The sequence below is a fragment of the Notolepis coatsorum genome (assembly GCF_963971535.1).
Source record: "Notolepis coatsorum genome assembly, chromosome: 2".
NCBI classification, from domain to species: Eukaryota; Metazoa; Chordata; class Actinopteri; order Aulopiformes; family Paralepididae; genus Notolepis; species Notolepis coatsorum.
The window spans coordinates 60496205-60521573 of NC_140166.1; positions in this window are offsets into that span (position 1 = coordinate 60496205).

A 25369-nucleotide genomic window follows, 5' to 3' on the forward strand; every position below is an offset into this window, starting at 1 on the left:
CCGCAAAAAAAAAAAAAAAAAAAATGATTTTTATTTTTTTTCATCTGGCGACCCCCCAGCACCCCCTGCCGTTTTATAGTTCCCGCGTGCCTGATTATGTCTAATAGATTGCTACAGATTCAGATTCAGATTCCCTTATAAAGCCATTTGTGTAAAAAACACATTGGTAATTGTTGCAGCATTACAGTGTATGCAGCAGGTTTTGAGTTGATACCATTAGTTATGCAGATTTGGTGCAGAACCGAATAATATTTTACCCCTCGAGAATAAAAAAATTATGTCAAAGATCCCTCCAAAATACCACACTGAGATCTGGAGATTTCTCAGAGAATCGCCTTTGTTTGCGGTGGTTGGATTGCAAGCTCTCTTTTTTCAAAAAATTGCTCACAATACCCAACCTATTGTGAATGCACATAGGCAAGCCACCCATCCTCTGAATGGACTAGGTCTCTAGTTTGTGGGTGTCATGTTTCAAGGGGACAGAATATCTTTTATACAGTGTTTTCCCCCCCAATACATTATGTGCAGGTATGTAGACAGGTGGATATATATATGGTTCTATATACAGCATTGTTGTACATGCTATCATACAGAGTTATATGAGTTATATCCTCTAAAATCAGCTCTGGGGATGCGTGGTAACAGAGGCCCTGGATGGCGCTTGCATAAAAGCCGTATTGACTGAACAAATAGCCTTTTTCTATCAAAGAAACGTCTTTGCTAACTAAATGTAAGTTGAATTGAGACATTGGAAGGATGATATGGTTGATAGTACGTCCCTTTCAGTCCCCAGGTTAGCTGGCTGGCATTGCATTGTCACTATATACTGCCTCAGATGGAACTTGGTCTGTGTTGGGGTTGTACATTATAATAATAAATTATAATAATAAATCAAATGTCTATAGCGCCTTTCAGGAAACCTTCCCAGATAGAGCCGCAAGCAGCAGACTCTGTTTAACATTTAAAATGGTAGCGCTCCTTCCAGAATAATAAACAAACATTTACATTTTACATTTAGTCATTTAGCTGATGCTTCTATCCAAAGCCAGTGAAGTGAGTGGAAGATGGGTGTGATGTGGTCGTACTTACGCACTCATCAGGATCCTAGCAGTGCTGTTCTGGATGTATTGGAGCCTCTGGAGACTCTTGCTAGGAATCCCGATGAGAAGTGTGTTACAGTAATCCAGCCTGGAGGAGACAAAGGCGTGGACCCGTTTATCAGCATCTGGGAGGGTGAGTGTGGGACGGAGTTTGGCAATGTTCCTGAGGTGGAAAAAGGAGTTTTTGCACAGGTGTTTAATGTGGGCCTCAACGTTTAGGTGGGGGTACATTTTCACACCCAGGTTGGTGACGGTGGATGAGAGGGGAAGGTCATGGCCGGAGAAGGAGATGCTGGTGATGGGGCATGATTGGACCTGGTGGGGGGGGGGCAATTATGATGGCTTCGGTTTTGGAGCTGTTGAGTTGTAAGAAGTTTGATTTCATCCACGCCTTTATCTCCTCCAGGCCGGTACATCTACATTTACATTTAGTCATTTAGCTGAACACTTTTATCCAAAGCGACTTACAAGTTCTGTACGACAAGTCATCAGGAAGGGCACAACTCTATCAGCTGAGTAACAATGTTCATAAAAGTGTTGAGTGCTACAGTGTAGGTTCGTTTATTAGGACAAGTGCATGACAGTAAGGTTAGTTAGGGTTATTATTATATATTTTTTTTATTTCAGATATTGGTTGAAGAAGTGCGTCTTTAGTCGACGGCGAAAGATTGGACGGGTTTCGGCTGTCCTGACTGGGGTGGGTAGTTCATTCCACCATTGTGGGGCAAGGACTGAGAAAAGGCGGCTTCTCTTTGATGACCCTCCCAGTCCCGGAGCTCGGATAGGAGTGGGTCTGAGACAAACAATGAGCCGGCTGGCCTTAGTGGTGATTTAGATTGGTCAACATACAATAATTAGTTACAATATTCAAGAATAGAGATGTTCAAGCACCATTCAATTCAATTGACTATACTACATTGTAAATTTTAATAATCATATGGATTTCAATTGCCAAACTGTGTCAATATATGTCCAACGTGCTTCTATTGTCTAATATTCCAGCAAGTGTCAAATGTCCCATAAATTCTCCCATAACTGCAGCTTGTTCCATACCCACAGGTAAAGGGGAACAGTAAAGTGTCCCGGTTACCATGACAACAGTAAACTATCTCTGCGGTTGACTTAGCATTAGGTAAGCTGTTGGTTAGCCATTAGCAATATTACATAGACAACATGGAAGATGAATGGAAGCGGACATGGCCGGTTAGCCTATAGGCATTGTCCAACTAACACCTCTCCCCCGAAGGCTAACCAGCCATGCCCGCTTCCATTCATTGTGCTAAGCTAGGCTAACATGCAGCCAGATAGCTTTCTACTGAACGCACAGAGAGGAAACTGGTATCTATCTTCTTGTCTCTCTCTCTGGAAAAGACAGTAAGCTAATTTCCCAAAATGTTGGCGTGTTCCTTTCATCATGTGCATGGATGTTCAGATCTAAACAGTTACACGTCATCATATTCTTCTGACCAACAGATGTAGGCCTACAGTAAACACGAGGAACCCATTTTATGATACAAGTAGCAGGAGAGGCTAAAAGCTTGGTGTAGAATCAATAATTAAAACAAACGCCACACATTATGTCATCAGGCACCACTATGATAACTATAAATAGGCCTATCCAACCTATCCATGTTCATATTCCTCTATCATCTGGCATAATTTCCTGACTATGTTAGGTGCTAGCATGTGCACAAGACAAAAAGCTAACGTAATTCTGATCAGAACAATGGGGCCCAACATTTTCATAGGCTATTAGAGATCGAAACTATCCATCCATGCCCAAGCTTAATATAAGTACAGGCTACTATATACTGTAAATGGAGTCCATTTATAAATGCAGTCCATTTACAGGTGACAGCGTCACACATCCAGCTATTTATGTTTGAAATTACGTTTTTGTGAGGCGAGTGCCATAGTTCTATAGAGCCTCATTGGGTAAAATGTTTTACTTTAACCAAGAAAGTGGAAGGTGCATGATGATGTCACAGTTTGATGTGATTTTGAGTGGTGTATGACAAATGACAGATGGAAATAAATGTGTAGTAAAAGTAGAAGTCTTTATTTGTCATCAGATTAACACACACACACACACACACATGCGATGGGCGAACCACAGGAACACTGACACACACATGCACAGAGTCGCTGACAAAATGTTCTCTGCACCTCCCATCCCGTCGTCGTCCCCCCCCCCCAAGGGCAGCCGGGAGCAGACAAGGGCTGCAGCGTGGGGACGCGCCCCTTGCGAGCACGGGGGGAGAACATGCAAACTCCACACAGAAAGGCCCGGGAGATACCCCACCTGAGTACCTGGCAACACGGCAACCTGGTCCCCAAGTGGGAATCGAACCCAGAACCTCGCGGCGGCCAGCCGTGTATAGGTGTAACAGACTGACAGCCAATGAAATGGGTGCATTTGTCACGCTGTCCAAGGAGCTGAACTGCTCTCGTGCAGCACCCTGGAGTAGTTGGCCTTAACGTCCATTCACTCGCTCTTAATTCCCTTAACTTCCATCCACTCCCTGTTTACAAAACCATGTATTATTTTGGCCACTAGTGGCGCTGTTGCGAGTTTGTGGATGCTGCGCTGTATCCACATTTAGGAGAAGAAGAACAGAAGAAGAGCAGAGCTGGAGAAAGTAGCGTTTTTCAACCTGTTAATGTTTGAAGGTGAGTTTAAACTACTAAATAAGATCCGATTCCTAAACACTGTCACAACAGCAGTCATATTGTATATTTTCAACAATACGTTTGTTTACCAATAGGTTATTGGGTTTTGTTTAAAGAGACTCCAATTGAATTGATTTACCGAGTGACTGAGTTATGGGTAGTTTACATCATTGGTATATAATTATATATATATCTGTACATATCTCTTACCTACTCTTACTAGTTACACTGCTGGCCAGTATGACTTACTACCATAGTGTCTTTATACCTGTATCACTGTACATATTAATACTATATCTATATCTGTACATATCTCTTACCTACTCTTACTAGTTACACTGCTGGCCAGTATGACTTACTACCATAGTGTCTTTATACCTGTATCACTGTACATATTAATACTATATCTATATCTGTACATATCTCTTACCTACTCTTACTAGTTACACTGCTGGCCAGTATGACTTATACCATAGTGTCTTTATACCTGTATCACTGTACATATTAATACTACAACTCTGTACATACATGTAGTACTCATAGTACTAATTTATATATGTTATACCCAGTTTAACCACCTGTACAGTGTATATTACTATTTCACGTTACTGCTACATCGTCACTCTGGTTGGATGCCAAACCTCTTTTAGTTGTACTGTACTTGTGCTGCATGATGACAATACATTACAATCTGCACTGAATTAGTCACAGAATGTTTTGGGACTAGAAGGTTTACAGGGTTAACCGGCTGTTGTGTGGCAGTGAAAGGGTTAACCTTCTGTGTATTGTTGAAGGTTTAGTCCACATTGTTTATTGAACAAAAATACAATATGAAGGTTGGCCTTTAAGCCAGAAACAATAGTACTGTTACATTTGTGACATACGATATGCAAATATACAGTAAGGAACCTGACGCAAACTTTGCCATCACAACCATTGAACTATTATAATAGTTAGGATCTATGGGTAACAGTACTGTATATTTGCATATCGTATATGTCACAAATGTAACAGTACTATATACCTGTATGTCATGTATGTCCCTATGTCATAAATGTCATGATGTCATGTATGTTGTGTGTGTCATAAATGTCACTATGAATTGAAAATAGGGGACCCTGATGTAAACAAGACAAACGTCTTTCTCTGGTCTGCATCCCCTTAACAATTGTGTGTATTGAGCCGTACTGTATTGTACCCATTCTGCAATCTGTTAAATAAAGTTTTCATTCATTCATTCAGTGAGATGCTGGAGAAGCAGCAGAAACAACAACAGCGGCTCCCCAAGAGGACACACAACTGGTCAGCCAAAGTCCCGGTTCCTCAGAGATGGCTCCACCATCCACTTTTTTTTTTATCAGACTGGAGCGGTGAGATACTGTACTTCTACTGCTCCACTAAGGTCTTCCAGACCTATGCAGCAGAAGGACTCACCAATCCCAGGATGCCATTCCAGGACTTTGTTGAGACAGAGTTTTTTCAGAGGGAGTTGGAGGCCTGGAGGGATGTCTTTATTCTCCTTTATTTTATATATCAGAGGATTTTATAGTATGTCTGCACTTTATGTGCTCATTTCATAATTCATGTATTTTACATTCTACTAAAACTGAATCAAACCATAAACAAGGTGGCCCTAAAGGATGTTAGATCCTAATGTGAAAAACTGTGATTTTATATGTCTGCTCATTTGACTTATTTCTACTTTTATCTTTACGCCCCACTATCTGCTGGGTGCATACTATAACCTTATCATGTTTTGTAACAGATTACAGAAGCATATTGGAACGTGAGGTTCTGATATGAATTGATTAATATATCTGCATTATTTTATCCCACTTTATGCTTTGCTCTTGCTGCTTGTTTTACACTGATTTTATGTTTTATTTCTTACTGATGTAAAGCACTTTGAACTGCAATCCCCTGTATGAAAGGTGCTATACAAATAAAGTTATTATTATTATTATTACTGAGACACAGTTCTTTCAGATAGATAGTTTTTAAACCAGCTCAAAGCCGTTTTTCCAAGACCTATATGCAACCAAGCCTCTGCAGTAATGCGTGATCCACAGAGTCAAACGCTTTAGACAGATCAACAAACAATGCTGCACAGTGTTTTTTCTTGTCTAGTGCTTCAATTATGTCATTTGAGACTAGCATAGTCGCTGAAGTACTATGGATCTGAAGCCTGACTGAGACTTGTTAAGAATATTATGGTCAGCTAGAAACTCTTTGTTTACAAGAGATTCAAAGACTTTGGCCATTACAGACAATCTGGAAATAGGGCGATAATTATTTAGGTCAGAGGGGTCTCCGCCCTTTAACAAGGGGAGAACCATGGCTGACTTCCATGAGCTAGGTAATTCACCAGATATGATATGAACATTTCCTGATGACGCTGCCATTTTAGCTCTAATTAAGAATGACAGTGACCTAGCTGACTATTATTTGGAAATCCAGTGGTTTGTAAACTGGTGCGACAATAACTGTCTGGTTTTAAATGTTAAGAAGACTGAGGAGATGGTGTTTGACCCCAGAGGTGTTGGGGACCACAGGCCTGTGGTCATCCACACACAGTCCTGTGCATAAATTAAGAAACATGATTTAAGTTGACAAAAACCTCTGCCGCTACAATCTAATGATAATCTAAATATGTGCAACAAGGAGAGACGGGGACAGAATTAATGAATGAAAACTTTATTTAACAGATTGCAGAATGGGTACAATACAGTACGGCTCAATACACAAAATGTTTAAGGGGATGCAGAGCAGAGAAAGACATTTGTCTTGTTTACATCAGGGTCTGCCATTTTCAATTCATAGTGACATTTATGACATACATGACATTTATGACAGGGACATACATGACATACATGTAACATTTGTGACATACGATATGCAAATATACAGTAAGGAACCTGACGCAAACTTTGCCATCACAACCATTGAACTATTATAATAGCTTTACTATTTTAATCTAAATCTGTGCAATATTCATGTTTATTTAGTGATATTCATGTTTATTGATTCAACATAGCTGTTTATCTTTGATAATGTATGACAGGCTTTTGCCCCGACCGGGATTCGAACACGGCTGCACGAGAGCAGTTCAGCTCCTTGGACAGCGTGACAAATGCACCCATTTCATTGGCTGTCAGTCTGTTACACCTATACACGGCTGGCCTCTAGCTGTGAGGCGACAGTGTTAACCACTACACCACCGTGCCAATGTACATGAATGAATGAATGACCTTTATTTATATAGCACCCTTCACAGCACGAATGCACAGGGTGCTTTACACTACAGCAGGGGTCAGCAACCTTTTTGACATGGAGTGCCTGTTTGAAATATAGTTGTAACTAGTGTGCCTCAACAATATTCCATGCATCGTAATTTTTTCCCCTCATAATCAGGTCTTTTTAATGATAATTTCTACGTTATTACATCATTATTGTTATTGTTATTATTAACAATATTATTATGATGGTTGTATTAACCCTAAATCTGAGTTGGGGGGGGGATGCAATGCAGACAAACAGCTGCATACAGTGCGACCATTTCACTCACATTTGCCCATTCATTTTTGGACACATCACACACCATCGGTGTGTGTACTGTACGTGTGCTGTCATAGCTCCACCTACAGGCCTAATGGAGAACACCAGGAGAACACCAGGATGTGAATGGAGGGTTAATGTGAGGTATATCGTGTAAATACGTTTTGATTGATCGCAAGACTACACTGTAAAAAATTCAATAATAATAAGTAGGGCTGTCAGTTTATCGCGTTAATTAGATTAATTAATTACACAGCAAATAATCGCATTATGAAAATTAACTCAAAATTAATTAAATTTTTTTTTTTTTTTTATAATAATTTTTTTTTTGTATCTCATTCATTCCATAAGCATGTAGAATACACATTTACAGATTTTTTTTTAATATGGTCCATTTGCATGTTCTTGGTATCTGATTCTAGGGACATCTATGAATCTCAGGGAATGTATTCCCAGTGTCAGAAATACTGTGGGCTAGATCCACAAAGAATGGATTGCACGGTGCAAGTTGCACCCTTACTTACAATTCATTATGAATTGAAAATGGGGGACCCTGATGTAAACAAGACGAAAGTCTTTCTCTGGTCTGCATTCCCTTAACAATTGTGTGTATTGAGCCGTACTGTATTGTACCCATTCTGCAATCTGTTAATAACATTTTCATTCAATCAATCAATCTGCGCGGTGATTGATTGAATGAACATTTTATTTTGAGTAAATTGTAATGAACCAAATGAGAATATCAATAATTTTTTTTGTATCTTTGACTGTGAATAACACCATGCTCAAATTGACCAGACCTGAAAAATCTAAGCAAATTAATAGATGGAAGCTAGATTAAACAGAAGGTTTTGTAGATACAGTACTGAATTCTGCCATCCGGACACATGCAATTTGAAATATGATTATAGAATATGAGGCATAAAATGGTAATGCGATTAAAATGCGATTAATTAGATTAATTAATTACAAATCCTGTAATTAATTAGATTAATTTTTTTAATCGCCTGACAGCACTAATAATAAGTTACCAGAACTTAAAAATATTGAGTTCAGTTACTGTGCATTAAGGTTTTCAGTTTTCAATCCATTATAAGTTAACAGAAAAATAAGTACACAACCACATTATTTCAACCTAATAAAACTATGTTTATTGTCATTGTTTTAAGAACACAAGTTGACTTGGTAATACTCACACATTTTGAGTAAAAAAAATGGCTTTCAACATGTGTAATGTTCAATGAAATAGAAAAATAAATAATACAATTTGTTGATTAATCCCACTGGTCACAATGGTGACCGTAATAATGTTTTTGTTATAAGGCTCTGCAAATGTTACTGAATGATGTAGCAATGTATTTCCAGCTAAATTGAAATAATAAACAAATAAAGGGTCTCAATTAAATATGTGGTAGTAAAAAGAACCTGTGGGAGGATTTCAACAAGATAAATGCGACAACAGTGCAAAATATTTCACTATAATATTTCAAAGCAAATATTTTTATGCTGCCCCCTGTGCCTATGGAAATGCCCCCGGAAATGCCTACCCCTGCAGTACAGCTATACAAAAAATTTAAAATAAAATCAGAAATAAATGACAACAACAACAACAACAACAACAACAACAACAACAACAACAACAACAACAACAACAACAACAACAACAACAACAGACAGCAGTTAAAAACAGTGAACCAATAAAATAATAGAATAAAAAGAATTTAAATAAAATCATCAGTCAATAATTAAAAACTATAGGAACAGTGAGGACAAAGGGTGCCTATATATGACCAAAGGCCTGTCTGAACATATGTGTTTTTAGCTGTTTTTTTAAAAGAGTTTTCTGAGGGGGCAGTTCGCAGGTCCAGGGGGAGAGCGTTCCAGAGCCTTGGTGCCGTCATCTCGAAGGCTCGGTCACCCCTTGTTTTCAGCCTGGACCTGGGGACCACCAGGAGGTGCTGATCGGCAGATCTGAGGGAGCGGGTGTTGGTGTAGGGATGGATGAGTTCAGTGATGTAGATAGGGGCCTGACCAGGGAGTGCTCTGAAAGTAAAAGTTAGTACATACATGACCCATATACAATCTCAGCATAACATTGTAAAAGAGTAAGCAAAAGGTTACACAACATTGAGGAGTAGCCTACCTCACCATCAATAGACTAATGTTTGGAAATGCCACAGTTTTAGCATGGACAGTATGTGCATGTTGTGATGTTAAATATTTCTATTAGATTAGCTAATGAATGCTAAAATATTTCATTGCTAAAGTTATTGGCTGTGGTACTTTTGAATTGGTCGACTACAAACAAAAATGCCCTGTCAACCCATCAAGTTAGACTAAATACTGTAGCCTATGTCTCAAACCATTTCTGGACATGTTCTGGCACCATTGGCTTTCCATAGTGGTGACCTTGGTTAGGTATGGGCCTGCATAATAATAATAATAATAATAAGTACAGTACTGCAGTGGCGTCGTTTCAGTAAAAGGCAAGGTATGGCGAGGAGGGGGGGGGGGTGAAGGGGGTGTTTCCCCCCTTGGTGGATTTTGTTTGTCAAATCAGTTGTGCAATAGTAACTTTTGGTGAGTTGTTTCTATACAATTCAGTTATATGACATTTAGGTATGACACAGGACTACACAAGCATTTTTTGTATAGAAATGTGTCAACAGACTAAAGCAGGGAACCACAATATTTTGCATACGAATTATGCAGAATGTAATATCATAACTGTCTATTACTTTTCTTGCAATTGAGCCAATTTTCCTTAGGTACGGTTTTGAGGTGTGTTCAACAGAATGTCAAAAACACATTCACAAAAAGTATTGGTTACTGAATGCTGAACTGCACTGTTATAATCACTAAGCCATTGTAAGACCTTACCAGTGTCCCTGTATCACTTGTCTCTGCTGCCCTTTGATTAAAAAACATCCCTATGTCCATTTTCCTTTTTTTTGGGCATATTTCAGTTAGTCACAGTAAAAGTCACCTAGTAAAAGTGAGATAATTGACAATATCAAAACATGCTAGGGCTGTACCGAATAGTTCGAAGCTTCGTTCATAATGTTGACATTCGAATTCTAAATCAACATAAACAATTGTAATAATTTATTTTATTTTATTTTTTTAATTTGTATTTGCCAAGGTATGGCGAGGACAGTACACCTACCCCTGTTGATTACTGCTACAGGGTAGTCAGTGGGGTAACCCAGACCTTTAAAGAGGTCACATTGTCCCCCGAAGAGGGCAGACAGACAGTTGGAGGGAAATGGGTGTATTCAACCAAGTTACCAGAGGGCAGACAGACAGTGGGAGGGAAATGGGTGTATCCAATCCAGGAGGGTATTGAAGGCCACGACAAATACAAAGTATGGTTCGTAGCAAATTGCTTAAATACTGAAGGAGAGTACTCCATGTTTAAATACTGAAGGAGGGCGGCTACACTGCTTAAAGGCAGGAGGATGATACTCTAGGTTTAAATACGGGAGGACTAGAATCCAGGTTTAAATACCTGATTCGAGTCCATGTCTAAATACTGAAATGGATCCTATGTTTAATTCCATGTTTAAGTACAGAGGTGGATGATTTACCATGTTTAAATACAAAAATGGATCCCATGTTTAAATACAAAGGTGGATGACTTACCATGTTCTCAATGATGTAACTATGTGGGAAAGACCCTGAAACGTTTAGACATGTAAGAATGTAGATCAAGGGAAACACCATGTGATCAAAGACTAGACTATCAGGAGGATGCTCAGAAACTGACAAATGTAAAAAATGTACAGAGAAGCTGTGGGTAGCCTCATTTATTTAACAATGTGTACCTGCCCTGACCAATGGTTTGTAGTGAGTAGATTGTCACAGCATTTTGTACTGTCACTTTAGGTGGTGGGCGTGCTCACGGGGGTGTGGCGCTAATGGGAGCGTCTTATGTGAACACCAGGAAGGCTGCGGGCCCAGATGGTATAACAGGACGCATACTTAAGTCCTGTGCAAACCAGCTTGCCCCGGTGTTCACCGCCATATTTAATCAATCCCTGGCGGAGTCAGTAGTCCCTGCCTGCTTCAAGAGGTCTACCATCATCCCTGTACCGAAGAAACCCTCCCCAACATGTCCAAATGACTACAGACCGGTGGCACTCACCTCTGTGGTCATGAAATGTTTCGAGAGGCTGGTCAAGGACCACATTTGTGCCTCTCTCCCCAGTGATATGGACCCTATGCAATTTGCATACAGGACAAACAGGTCCACTGACGACGCGGTCTCCCAGGTACTGCACAGCACTCTCTCCCACCTTGACCGTCAGAAGGGGGGCTATGTGAGACTGTTGTTCATTGACTACAGCTCAGCGTTCAACACCATAGTCCCCACCAGACTGGTGGACAAGCTGATCGAGCTAGGTCTGAGCTCCGCCCTGAGCGCCTGGGTACTGGACTTTCTGAGTGAAAGACCCCAGGCGGTCAGGGTGGGGGGTCAGACCTCCAACACCATCACCCTGAGCATCGGGTCCCCCCAGGGCTGTGTTCTAAGCCCCCTGCTGTACTCACTCTACACACACGATTGTGTGGCCAAGTTCAGCTCCAACTCCATAGTGAAGTTTGCCGACGACACGGTGGTGGTGGGGCTGATCTCGGACAACAACGAGAAGGCCTACCGAGAGGAGGTTGAGGTACTGGAACGTTGGTGCCAGGACAACAGCCTGCTCCTGAACATTGGTAAAACCAAGGAGCTGATCGTGGATTATAGGAGAGGACAGCAGGAGACACACACACCACTGATGATTAACGGGGCTACCGTGGACAGGGTGAGCAGGTCCACATCTCAGAGGATTTGACATGGTCAACACACATAGACACAGTAGTAAAGAAAGCGAAGCAGCGCCTCTACCACCTGAGACAGTTAAGGAAGTTCAGAGTATCGGGGAAGATACTCCAGTCCTTCTACTCAGGAGCTGTAGAGAGCATCTTGACCGGAAACATCACTGCCTGGTATGGGAACAGCACGGCACAGGACAAGAAGGCCCTACAGAGAGTGGTGCGTTCAGCCGAGCGTACCACAGGTATTGCGCTACCTCCCCTGCAGGCTCTATACAACAAGAGGTGCAAATCCAGAGCCTGCAGGATAATGAAAGACCCCCACCACCCCAATAACAGCCTGTTCCAGCTGCTGAGGTCAGGCAGACGCCTGCGAACCCCAGCTACTAGGACGGAGAGGCTTAGGCTAAGCTTCTTCCCCCAGGCCATCAGAGCCTTGAACAATGAACATTGAGAGACACAGAAACTGAACTATCCACACACAAGCACACACAAGCACATACACGACACGCACGCTGAGCACGCTCACACACTAGCAGCCACTTTAACACTCATGCCGCACACACGCACACTTATGGCCAGAGGAAAGGCCACTTTAAATTAGTATAACATCAGGAACAGTGTATTGCACTACTAAAGCTACCTAGCATGTCCTATATGCTCTGTAAATACTATGTACAGATACCGAGATGGCACACCATGTACCTGTTTATTGCACTGTTGTTGTTATTGGATTCTATTAATATGTTGTACCACTGTATTTTTATTGGATTCTATTATATGTTGTACCACTGTATTGCACATCGTCGCGGGCAAGACCAGCCGCATTTCATTGTATACCTGTATGCCGTGACAATTAAAACTCTTGACTTGACTTGACTTATGGAATTTCATTCACCTTTTCACGTTGACAGTTCTCAGAGGTTGACAGTTCACGGAGAGAGGGGGTGAGAGTTAGGAGAGCATATATTCTTTTGACCGCAATAACGCAATACCGCAAAGTGCAAATCGTATTTTGTTTGTCTCATGATGAAGCGAAAGAATAAATGCCTTAAAAGAATTTCCTGGACGTGGAACGGAGTTATTTCATGTCGCGCGTCAATTGTTTGAACTCCTCCGCTCAGCCCCTCGGCACTACCTGTCTATGACAGTCTACTGCCGCAACATAGTCAAAAGAAATTAAGCAAGCAAACAAAAGCGTTGATAAGAAGGAAATCAACAATATTGACATTACGGATTCCTCGAGTCGCCTCGGGGCGCTGATCTTGAGGGCATCATTGAGACGCTTGGATCATCGCTGCATTGGAGGAGCGCGACATCAATTCTGAAGGCCTGACACGCAGACCAGCAATAAGAAGCTAAGTAAATTGTTTTATTCAACTGTGAAGCCTTTCGTGTTAAAGAACACAGTGTGAATTAGTTACTTTGCTTGTCCATTGGGGATCGGTTTGTTGACTGGCTGCGTCGTCTTGTAGCTCATGGACGTTGCGCGGCCTAAGCGGCAGCTAATTGATTGATGGATTGATTGTTCATTAAAGAGGACTGTGGATTATTGAATAATTGCACCTGAGCACATTGAAAAATGGCATCGGGAGGATCAACTGTTGATACTAATGGTTCATCAAAAACGGATGGGAAAAAAAGAGAAATTAAACTCACTGCCAAAGGCATGGCCTATAAATTGGAGACACTTCATAGTGAACATCATGCAAATGTTCGCAAAATGAAAGGTCTTATGAAGGTATTAAAGCAGCTTATGGACGATAATGAGGATTCTTCACAGGTGCAGTCTGAATTGGACAATTTGAACCAAATGGTTGAAGATACCACTCTGTTACACAAATCCGTAATCTCTTTAATTTCTGAAGAGGAACATGAAAAACAAAACGAATGGTTTGAAACAATATTAAAATGCAAAAAGGGATTCATGGATGATGTAAGGCAGTGGCTTTCTGAAACTGGGAGACAAAAATACAGTACAAGTGCCAATGTTTGTGTACATGATTCCCCCATACCTGTAACACAGCAAGTAACTCCTGTTGAAATACCCGATGAACACTGTGATGTAATTAAAGCTGATGATGATGAAATCAAACCAAGTGACAGTGTGTCAAATTCTGGAAGCAGAGGTTCAGCCTATCGAAGCTCTGCTGGGCCTAGGTCTAACATCTCAACCACGTCTTCCGCACGCAAAGCTGAATCTGACATGGCCGCTCTAATTGCAAAACAAAGGCTATTAAAAGATAAGCACGCAATAACGCAATACCGCAAAGTGCAAATCGTATTTTGTTTGTCTCATGATGAAGCGAAAGAATAAATGCCTTAAAAGAATTTCCTGGACGTGGAACGGAGTTATTTCATGTCGCGCGTCAATTGTTTGAACTCCTCCGCTCAGCCCCTCGGCACTACCTCTCTATGACAGTCTACTGCCGCAACACTAGGTACAGGCACCAACATCACCATTGTAGCTGAGGGGTACAATTCCCTGACTGTATTGTTAGATATGATATTTAATACCACTACCTCATGTACTTTAACTTCTGGCCACCCAGTACAAGATATAAGTATGATGAACACTTTCCCACCTGATGAAACGAACCAACACAAATGGACCAAATCGAATATTTAATACAGCAAAGGGTGTATACAACATTCACTTAATTACATTTATGATTTGAAATGTTGAGTATGCACTTTTATGGCAAATGAGTATTCGTAGGTAAATCAACATTGAATGTCCAATCTCTGGTTGCGCAGGGAGTAAGTATACAACCTGGAATATTTAGGAAACGATAGCGATGGTACTTAAATGATTATAGCTGGATACACTAAGGGGGGGGGGGTCCCGCTGGTTGTAAGACAGTAGGAGGGGGGGGGTTAGAGAAGCCGCTGGCGGTATCCCATCTGGCCGACGGTGTCTTGGGAGAATCCAAAGTCTTAGACACAGTGCCCACAGAACCTCGGGCCGCAGACGAATACAGCTGGACCCTCTGTGGAACGGTATCTGCCGGTCCACAACGGAGAGACGTGGTGCGACCTCACGTGTAGAGCGCCGCCTCACCTGTATTCCTCTCCGGGGGGTAATTCCAACACTCGACAGTGTTGGCCTTTATCCATGGAATAACCAAAGCACACAAAGCATAATCCAAGAGCCGTGGAAGGCTCGCCGTCGTCGGGTAGAGTAATCCAATATACAGGTCCAGTCGCTCTTGACCCGGAGCTCCTCGGATGCAATCACCACTAGGGGTCTGACCAGCCTGGATAAGCGTCCAGATAACGTCAGGAACGATGGGGGTACTGATAACTGTAGAACTCGAACCGAACGATGCACCATACATAAATAGACTATTATTAGCTTAATAGAATACGTCCAACTCGACGGTATGGTGCCAAACTATGACCATTCAACTATTAATCTACACGATATCTCAATGCCTATTCTGGGCCAAGTAGGCCCTACTACACCGCACGTGCTTCGTGGGGAGGCTTTTGCGTCTGTCACTCTGTTGGAGGGTAAAGAACTGGACTAAAAGAAGGTTCTACTTTACGAGCGCCATATATATATGCGCTATGAACAAATAGTACCACACGTATTTCGCCCGGCATATTACTGCGCGGAACCGGGGGTTGCCTCGACATGTTAGGCGGCACGATTGAACTTGGACCTAGGGGTATGGCAACCTGGCGCCAGGTTCTCGTCCAATGGTAGAATGAAACTATTATGGGCTGTTTAGTAGAAACGGGGATATTCAATGCATATTGTACAAGGAATATACAGGGGATATCAAACGATATACAAATACAATTAAATATATATATATAAATAAATATACATATTCGGTTTAATCTGATCCTTCACAACAGCCACCCCCTAATTAGTCCCACCTAATTAGCTAAGCAGAGACAGATTAACCGCACTGTCTTCCACTCAAGGTCCGCTGTAAGGTCAGTCAACTCACAAAGTCATAGGGTCATGGTCATCATCGATAGTATCTGGGAGTCGGGGCAGTTCTATGAGCCTCGCCACGGGCCGTGTGTAGGTGCGCCCTTGGACGAGTACTTCAGCTGCTCGGACCTTGCCATCGGCACCGGTGATCACTTTGCTTACGCGGCCAGCCGGCCACATAGCTCTGGGGAGTGACTGGTCAACTATCATGACGACTGTTCCTTCTGTCAAATTGTCTCTCTCTTTTACCCACTTCTGGCGGGTCTGTAGAGACGGTAGGTAGTGAAGTAGGAAGCTGCTCCAAAACTTGTCAGCTAGTACTTGGCTGTACCTCCACAGTCTTCGGCCGTTCGCTTCTTCGGGCCTGTACATTGTCTGGGGTAGCGCGGGGTCCAGCCGCCCCATTAGGAGTGTGTTGGGGGTGACTGGGTCGACATCTGCTACATCACTGGAGACGTAACCGAGGGGCTTTGAGTTCAATACTCCCTCGATCTCCGTGAGGACTGTCATTAGGACTTCCTCTGCCACAGTCTGGGCTCCGAGTACGGCATACAGGGCTGTCTTTATAGAACGTACTTCTCGTTCCCAGGTTCCACCGAAGTGGGGTGCGTTCGGGGGATTAAACTGGAAGTCAACCTGGGCTGGAGCGAGGTGGGTCTTAAGTTCTGGGCCCATAGCTTGGAAGCTCTCTCTCAGCTCTCTTTCTCCGCCTTTGAAGTTGGTCCCGTGATCAGACAACAATGTAGACGGTTGTCCTTTCCGTGATATGAATCTCCGGAAGGCCATAAGGAATGAGTCTGTGCTCATGGTCGGAAGGAGCTCGATATGTATCGCTCTGGTGGTCATGCATTTGAATACAATACCCCACCGCTTCTCGGTGCCTCTTCCTCTCTTTATATACAACGGGCCAAAACAGTCCATGCCTGTGGAGTGGAATGGCTTGTCGCCGATTCGGAGGCGACAGGGGGGTAGGTCAGCCATCCGTGGTATGCTGGGCTGCGCGCGCCACTTACGGCAGTCTAGACAGGTTCGCTGGAAGCGCCGTACTGCTTCTCTCCCTTGTAATATCCAATAACGACGTCTGATCTCCGCGAAGACTCTCTCTGCTCCTGCGTGGTGCACATCCTCGTCGTATTTCTTTATGATCAGCTCTGTGACCTTGTGTCGGCTGTTCAAGACGATCGGGTGCTTAATGTCATCTGGTAGATCGGGGGCTCTCCGCAGGCGACCACCCACTCTGATGAGATTATGTGCGTCACTCTCTGGTGCCAGGTGAATCAGTCTGCTGTCTGATGGGACGGGGTTTCCTCCCTGTAGACAGTCTAGCTCATCGGGGAACGAGTCTCTCTGGGCTCGTTGTAGTAGAAGAAGTTCTGCTTCTTCGTAGTCAGCTGCTGACATGTCAGTGGTGGACTGAATCTCTGGGTGGTGCCGCAGGAATGTCCTTTGTTGCGCACTCTCTAGGGTAATGCAGTCATCTATGTTCGGGTCTGTGGAGGCGACAGTGCTCAGTCCACAGAACATAGGCTTCTTGTTCTCAGCCTCCTCGCTACTTGCTTCCCTCGGGGTGGGCGTAGGCCAATCTCCTTCCGGGAGCTGGAGGAATGCTGGTCCGTCACTGTAGATGTTGCGACGGGTTAGGTCATCCAGGGACATTCCCCGGGTGATGACGTCAGCTGGGTTGTGTTTGGTATCCACATACCTCCAGCTTGCTTCTTCTGTTAGTTCCTGAATCTCGGTGACTCTGACTCCCACGAAGACTTTGTATCTGCATGAATCAGACTTAATCCATGTGAGTACTGTCGTGGAATCTGACCACAAGATTGTTCTATGCACCGGAATGGTGAGTTCACGTTGGATTAACGTGGCTAGATGCGCTCCTGCGAGGGCTGCGCAGAGCTCTAGACGTGGGATAGATTGTTGCTTACGTGGGGCTATCCTTGAGCGGGCCAGTATGAAAGCAGTGTGTATCTCTCCTCCCATCTCTTGGGCACGCAAATAAGCAACCGATCCGTAGGCTACTTCGGAGGCATGTCTCTGGCCTCACTGTGGATGGGAAGTAGCTGCGGCGTATATTGACACCTGGGAGTGAGCGGAGTTCCGTCTCCCACTCTCTCCATGTTGAGGCAAGGTGTGCGGGTATTGGGTCATCCCAGCCCTGGTCCTTGTCCCATAGTGCTCGTACAATCATCTTTGCCCTGGTGGTGTAGGGTAGAATACATCCCAGCGGGTCATATTGTCTGGCGAGTGTTCTGTACACACTCCGTCTGGTGGTCGGTATCGCCGCCGACCTTCCTTGCTCTGGAGCCAAGGGTTTGTGTCTATAGTGGAGCGAGTCTGTTTTGAAGCGCCAGACTAATCCTAGTGTCATTTCTTGGGCTTCTCCTGGGATTGTCGCCATCCAGGTCTCGCTGCTGGCAGCCTTGTCTGCGGAGGAGAGGCTGCGCAATACGTGCGGGTCACTGCTGGCCCACTGCCTGAGATCAAAGCCTCCTTTGATTAGGGAGGCGCGTAACTTGATTAGGAGAGCCTCGGCTTCTTCTTGAGTCGAGACGCTTTGTAGACAGTTGTCTACGTAGAAACTGTTCTTCACACTGTGTTGGACCTCTTCATCTGCTGCTGGGTCCTCTGTGACGTGTTTCTGTAGTGCAAATGTAGCACAGCACGGGCTGCATGTGGTTCCGAAGGGGAGTACTTCCCACTGGTAGATGGATGGGTTCTCATCTCCGATCTTCTCTCTCCATAGGAACCGTAGCAGAGGCTTGTCCTCCTCTACTAGTCTCACTTGCAAGAACATCCCTTTGATATCCCCGCTTATAGCCACCTTGTCCTGGCGGAAGCGCAGTAGCACGCCTAGTAGGGAGGGGCCGAGTGTGGGGCCGGGCAAGAGCTCTTTATTCAGATTTTGGGATCCGATCTGGTAGCTGCAGTTAAACACAATGCGATCCTTGCCATTGTGATGGACCTTGTGATGCGGCACGTACCATGATTCGGTCGTTTGATCGGCCTCTTTAATGTCAATCTTTGTTACGTGTCCCGCTGTGATTAGCTTCTCAATCTCAGCTCGGTACACACTCTGTTGAGCGGGGTCTTTGGCTAGGCGCCGCTCTGTGTTCAGTAGATAGCGCTCCGTGGCGTCTTTCTTTGCGTGAAAGGGGGGCATTCCCTCTCGCCTCAGGAGTGGAGTTGCGTATCTCATCACTCCGCCGACTGTGACTCTCTTTGTCCCCTGCTCGAGTAGGTGGATGGCGTAAATGTCTTCTTTAGAGCGAATGTCTTTCTTTTCGTTCTTAAAGGGCATTGTCTCTAGGGTCCATAGCCTCTCGACATGCTGCAGGAGAGTGGTGTCTTCTTCTGTCGTTCTGGAGTGGAAGCAGCTAGTGGCTGCGGTTCGGTTGAGAGATTTAGCGAGGGGGCCTTGCAATGTCCATCCTAGGCGGGTCTCGACTGCTGCAGGACAGCCCCGGGGACCTGTATGGACCCGGTCAATCGGGACTATGAGTTCTGCATGGTCGGAGCCTATCAACAGGGTCGGGGTAGCGCCGTCTATGAGCGGGATAGGTAATTGGCGCAGGTGCACATATTTATCCATCAACTTGGTGACAGGGTAGGTGTACTGCGAGAGTCCTATTTCTTGGCTGGTGAAAGCATTTGTGATCTTGTACCGTCGCTCTGGCTGCCCGTTGGCTGCGATAGTGAAGGAGACATTCTCGCCCTTTATCGTCTTTAAATCTCTTCTTATTGTCCGAATCGTCATTTCGTTCTTGCTCCCCCGCAGTCCCAGTTGAGTCGCAGCGGAGGCGAGCAGAAGGGTCTTCTCTGACCCGTCATCAAGGACGGCGTAAGTGTCCATGACTTTATCCTGGTAGCTCAATGTCACACGGACTACCTTTAAGAGCACTTGAGCTCCGTTGCTGCTGGCGGGGTCAATGTACATGACACTTGCCTTGGTGCCGCTCCGTGGTGCAGGTATAGGCCGTCTTCCGTTACTATCGTGTAGTATATCTAGATGGGCTCCATCGCACCGGCTGCACCTTTTCTTTAGGCGGCATTCGGCTGCCATGTGGGGCCGCGCACATCGATAACAGCGCCGGTTGGACTTTATCCATTGGCTCACTTCTTCTGCATTCATCTTTGTGAATGAGTCACATTGTGACAGCCAGTGTTCTTTCTCACAGTAGGGACACGCTATCTTCCACTTCTCCTTTCTCGAGGGGGTGCTGTGACTCTTACTGCTCGGTACTGACTCTGATTGGTGCATGACAGTCACCGATCTTCTTCCATCACTTATTCTCCTGGGTCCCTCTCTGGAGCTTGGCGTGCTCCGCCCGAAGGTGTCCAGTCGTAAGCTGCTGACCTCTCTCGCCAAGAAGTCGGCCAGATCAAGGAGGGATGGCTCGGGGCCGTCGGGATCTCGGTAGTCCCTCTGCCGCCGAAAGCGCTCCTGTCTTGCGGGTGGCAGCTTCTCCAAAATCCTCTCAACGTTAGAGTTGGCGTACAGCTCATGCCTGCCCTTCTCCCGTTGAGCTCCCAGCATCCCCACCAGGGACTGCACTTTGATTGACAGGTCGTCCAGTGAGCGATTGTCTGTGGCTGGGGGTAGGCGGTCAATATGCCTTATCTCCTGGATTACGTAATCCCATATACGTCCATATCTTTGATCCAGTGCTGCAAGGGCCGCTGTGTATGGGGTCGAGGAGGTAGCATAGGCTAGCGCTATATTGTGCGCTCGCAGTACTTTCAGGTGCTTCAATAATATTGCATACTTGTGGCGTTCATCAGCGACATCCACCATCATTGTCTCTAAGCACATCCGGAGCTCCGTGTACTGTGCTCGGCTCTCATAGGCGAAGTCTGGGAATGACGGCGTGGCGTTGTATGACGCTGTGGATGGCTGATACATCGGCGAGCGTTGGGGGAGAGACCTCCTGGGCGAGTCCCCTCTTGCGCCTCGCTGTGGGCTGGTACTGGCAGGGTACCATGGCCCGCTGGTCCAGGTACTGTTCCTCGGGGCTGGTCGTGCGTCGTGCTCACCCGTAAATAGAGTCGGGGGTCTGTAGCGCAGCGCCGCGGGGGTATAGCCTGGACTGTTTGGGACCTCCTGGTCCGGTGGAGTACTGTGCTGTCGTCGGGCTTGGTTCTCCTCTTCTCCCTCTTCTTCTTCTATCAAATCTTCCAGATCTTGTAATCGTTTATTTAGCTTCTCCGCAGTGTAGGCCGCTCCTTCCTTGTAGCTGGGTCTCGCTTGGACCGGTATGGGAAGGGGGTCTGCGGGGGGTCTAGACTCGGTCTGTTGGTCAAGTTCAGGGTCGCTTGCTCGTTGCGGTGACGCTGCTCTTGACTGCTGTCTCGACGAGTTCCTTGAGCCCCTGGCGGAGGGAGAGGGAGTTGTCCTTTTGATCAGCTGCTCTATTAGTTGCGCTTGTAGTCTGTCGCGCTCTGCGTCTCTTTGGGCACCGGCAGCGGTGCGCTGGGCGTCGGCTTGGTCTCTTGCCATATTCTCTTCCATCTGGAAGCGTCTCATCTCCAGACTTGTGCGCTGTTCTTCGCTCCGTTGCTGTGCTTGGAGGTGTTCGCGCTCGCTGGTCGCCTGGGCTTGGAGACGTTCGCGCTCGCTAAGCGTCTGTGCTTGGAGCCGATCGCGTTCGGTAGAGGCTGTCAGGCTGATGAGGAACGCCTGTTGTAGTATCCTCTCCGCTTCGCTGGGGGAAGGTGGTAGTGGAGGTGAGCCGCTCCTGCGTGAACCGCTCCTGGGGGTACTCGTTGGGGAGTCCTGGAGCTCTAGTTCCTCGGCGCTCTCCTCTTCTTCTTCCGTGCAGAGTTCTCTCTCTGTAGGGTTGTCTTCCTCCCGGGGCGTGTCGGGGACTACTTCTTTAGTAGTGGCGGGGGGTAAAGGCATGTCAATTCCCTCCTGGTCCCCACCGTGGGCTTGGTCAGTTACATTAGGACCTACTAGGGCCTCCGTGGTCGGGGAAACCTGGTCGTTAAGGTCAGACATAATTTTACTTTCTACTTTTACCACGTTTACCGTTTGTCGAAGGCTAGGTAGTTGACTGACAGTGTAAGCCTCTAAGTACTGAGGTGTCTGTCGTCTGCGCCGCGGGCATTCTAGGTTAGGAGGATCGTTTCGTGGAGTGTTCATCATAGGCCATTTCGATATTAATAACACTATATTAATATTACACTAGTTACCCTCCGGCTCGAAGGACCAATTGTAGCTGAGGGGTACAATTCCCTGACTGTATTGTTAGATATGATATTTAATACCACTACCTCATGTACTTTAACTTCTGGCCACCCAGTACAAGATATAAGTATGATGAACACTTTCCCACCTGATGAAACGAACCAACACAAATGGACCAAATCGAATATTTAATACAGCAAAGGGTGTAAACAACATTCACTTAATTACATTTATGATTTGAAATGTTGAGTATGCACTTTTATGGCAAATGAGTATTCGTAGGTAAATCAACATTGAATGTCCAATCTCTGGTTGCGCAGGGAGTAAGTATACATCCTGGAATATTTAGGAAACGATAGCGATGGTACTTAAATGATTATAGCTGGATACACTAAGGGGGGGGGGGGTCCCGCTGGTTGTAAGACAGTAGGAGGGGGGGGGGTTAGAGAAGCCGCTGGCGGTATCCCATCTGGCCGACGGTGTCTTGGGAGAATCCAAAGTCTTAGACACAGTGCCCACAGAACCTCGGGCCGCAGACGAATACAGCTGGACCCTCTGTGGAACGGTATCTGCCGGTCCACAACGGAGAGACGTGGTGCGACCTCACGTGTAGAGCGCCGCCTCACCTGTAGTCCTCTCCGGGGGGTAATTCCAACACTCGACAGTGTTGGCCTTTATCCATGGAATAACCAAAGCACACAAAGCATAATCCAAGAGCCGTGGAAGGCTCGCCGTCGTCGGGTAGAGTAATCCAATATACAGGTCCAGTCGCTCTTGACCCGGAGCTCCTCGGATGCAATCACCACTAGGGGTCTGACCAGCCTGGATAAGCGTCCAGATAACGTCAGGAACGATGGGGGTACTCAGTGTTGTGCTAGTTACTGAAAAATAGTAACTCAGTTACTTTACTAGTTACTTCATTTCAAAGTAACTTCGTTACTGTACTAGTTACTTACACCCAAAAGTAATGAGTTACTGTGAAAAGTAACTATTTAGTTATTTAAAAAAAAAAGATAAAAAAAAATATTGCTCCCGAGTCCCATGCCCTATAGTACTCAAAATCGGTTGATCAACTTGACAGTTTCCATTCACATCACCGAACTCTGCTAAGCAATGTGGTCTAGATACAAACACAAATCTGACACAAACAAATGTTGTCCCGAGTCATATAATAAGAAGTGCGCCGGTTGAAGGAACAGCCTTGATGTCGCCGGAGCGTTTCATTATAACCATTATAATTCAAGGGTACTACGACTATGCTTGCACCTCATGGTACCAAAGCACCTCAAAGGCGCTTAAAACAAAATTACAAACATCACAAAACAAACTGGTCAGACTACTACTTGACCTGAACCCCAGAACCCACCTCACCCCTGCCCACTTTGACAACCTAGGATGGCTTAGAGTAGACGACAGAGTACAGCAACTTGCAATGGGCCTGGTCTACAAGATACACTATACGACCGGGGTACCCATGTACATGTCAAAATACTTCCCAAAGGTCAGTGAATACCACAACCACTACACCAGAGGAAGCTCAACAAATCATGTAAAACCCAGATTCGGCTCAAACAAGGGACTAACGTTTCGCAATTATGCCACAACAATGTGGAACGCCCTACCCAAAACTAGGGGTAACAGTGCTGTATATTTGAATATCGTTTATGTCACAAATGTATCAGTACTAAATACCTATATGTCCCTATGCCATAAATGTCATGTATGTTGTGTATGTCATAAATGTCTATATGAATTGAAAATGGGGGACCCTGATGGAAACAAGACAAACGTCTTTCTCAGGTCTGCATCCCCTTAACAATTGTATGTATTGAGCCGTACTGTATTGTACCCATTCTGCAATCTGTTAAATAAAGTTTTCATTCATTCACCATCTTGCAAGTTGCAACGTTGTTTAAGATATCAATCAAAGCATTGCAACGTTAGAATAGTTAGGATATCAATTGTGCATGAAAGGACTATATTTATATTGTTTGATTAGTATTATGAGATTCCCTGGCAGATTTCGTACAGTCAAAATCCATTGATCAACTTGAGTTTCAGTGAACACATTGCACTGACTCACCAAAGTCTGCGGTGGTTGAGATGTAGTAACGTTACGTTAGTCCAGTTGACTCCAGCAGCGCCTCAAACATGTTCTTTATCTCGTTTCCATGTTGTATATTAATTATCTCTCCAAGTAGTTGCTAAATGGTTTGTTAGTTTGTTACTGCGTTCTTTTTATGTCGATTCATAGCGAGCGTTTGTTTTGTTTACAATAGAGAGGGTGTAGTGCCCGGAGGAAAGAGGAATAAACGGAGGTAACGTAATGCTTGTTTAATGTACAAAGCCACGTCAGTAAACAAGAACACCAACACATGAATCCCAGCACAGCCATGAATGAATAACAACCAGTGCAACCTAAATAGATGTCCCCTCTGGCGCCCGGTGCCAGATCATTAGTTCCCTCCCACTACACAACATAGTCAGAAGATGAACACGAACCAATACTGTAGTCACTACACCAGCCCCCCCAGTGTTCACCTCAATATACGAAATCCTCACGGTGAGGAGGGCGTATGGCCCGGCCCCTACGACTGTAGGTAAAGTCAGGAGGTGCGGGAGGGGGTGTGACAGCGTCCGTCACATCCTCCTGCCGAGCAGGATGGGGGTCAGTGACCAGACGCTCACGAGCGGCGGGGGGTCCGAGGGGTCGCAGGGGGGAATGGCCCCGGCGTGGCAGGGGAGGCAGGACCGGGGGCCGGCCCCTGCGCGGCGGCAGGGCCAAGTCCAGGGGCAGTTCAAGGTCCAAGTGTGCCGGCTTGAGGCGATCCACGGAAACACACTCAGGCCTACCCCCCACGTCGACCACAAAGTTCTTGGCCCTGGCCTCGATGACGCGGAAGGGTCCGTCCTAAGGAGGGCGTAGCGGAGTCCTGTGGCCATCGTGACGGATGAACACGAACCTCGCCGAGTGCAGCTCCGGGGGCACCCTCGACGTAGGGACCCCATGCTGCGTAGTCGGGACCGGGACGAAAGTCCTGGCGCTGTCCAGCAGCGAGGCGCGCTGAGCAGCGGCAGACCAGGGCTCTGTCGACC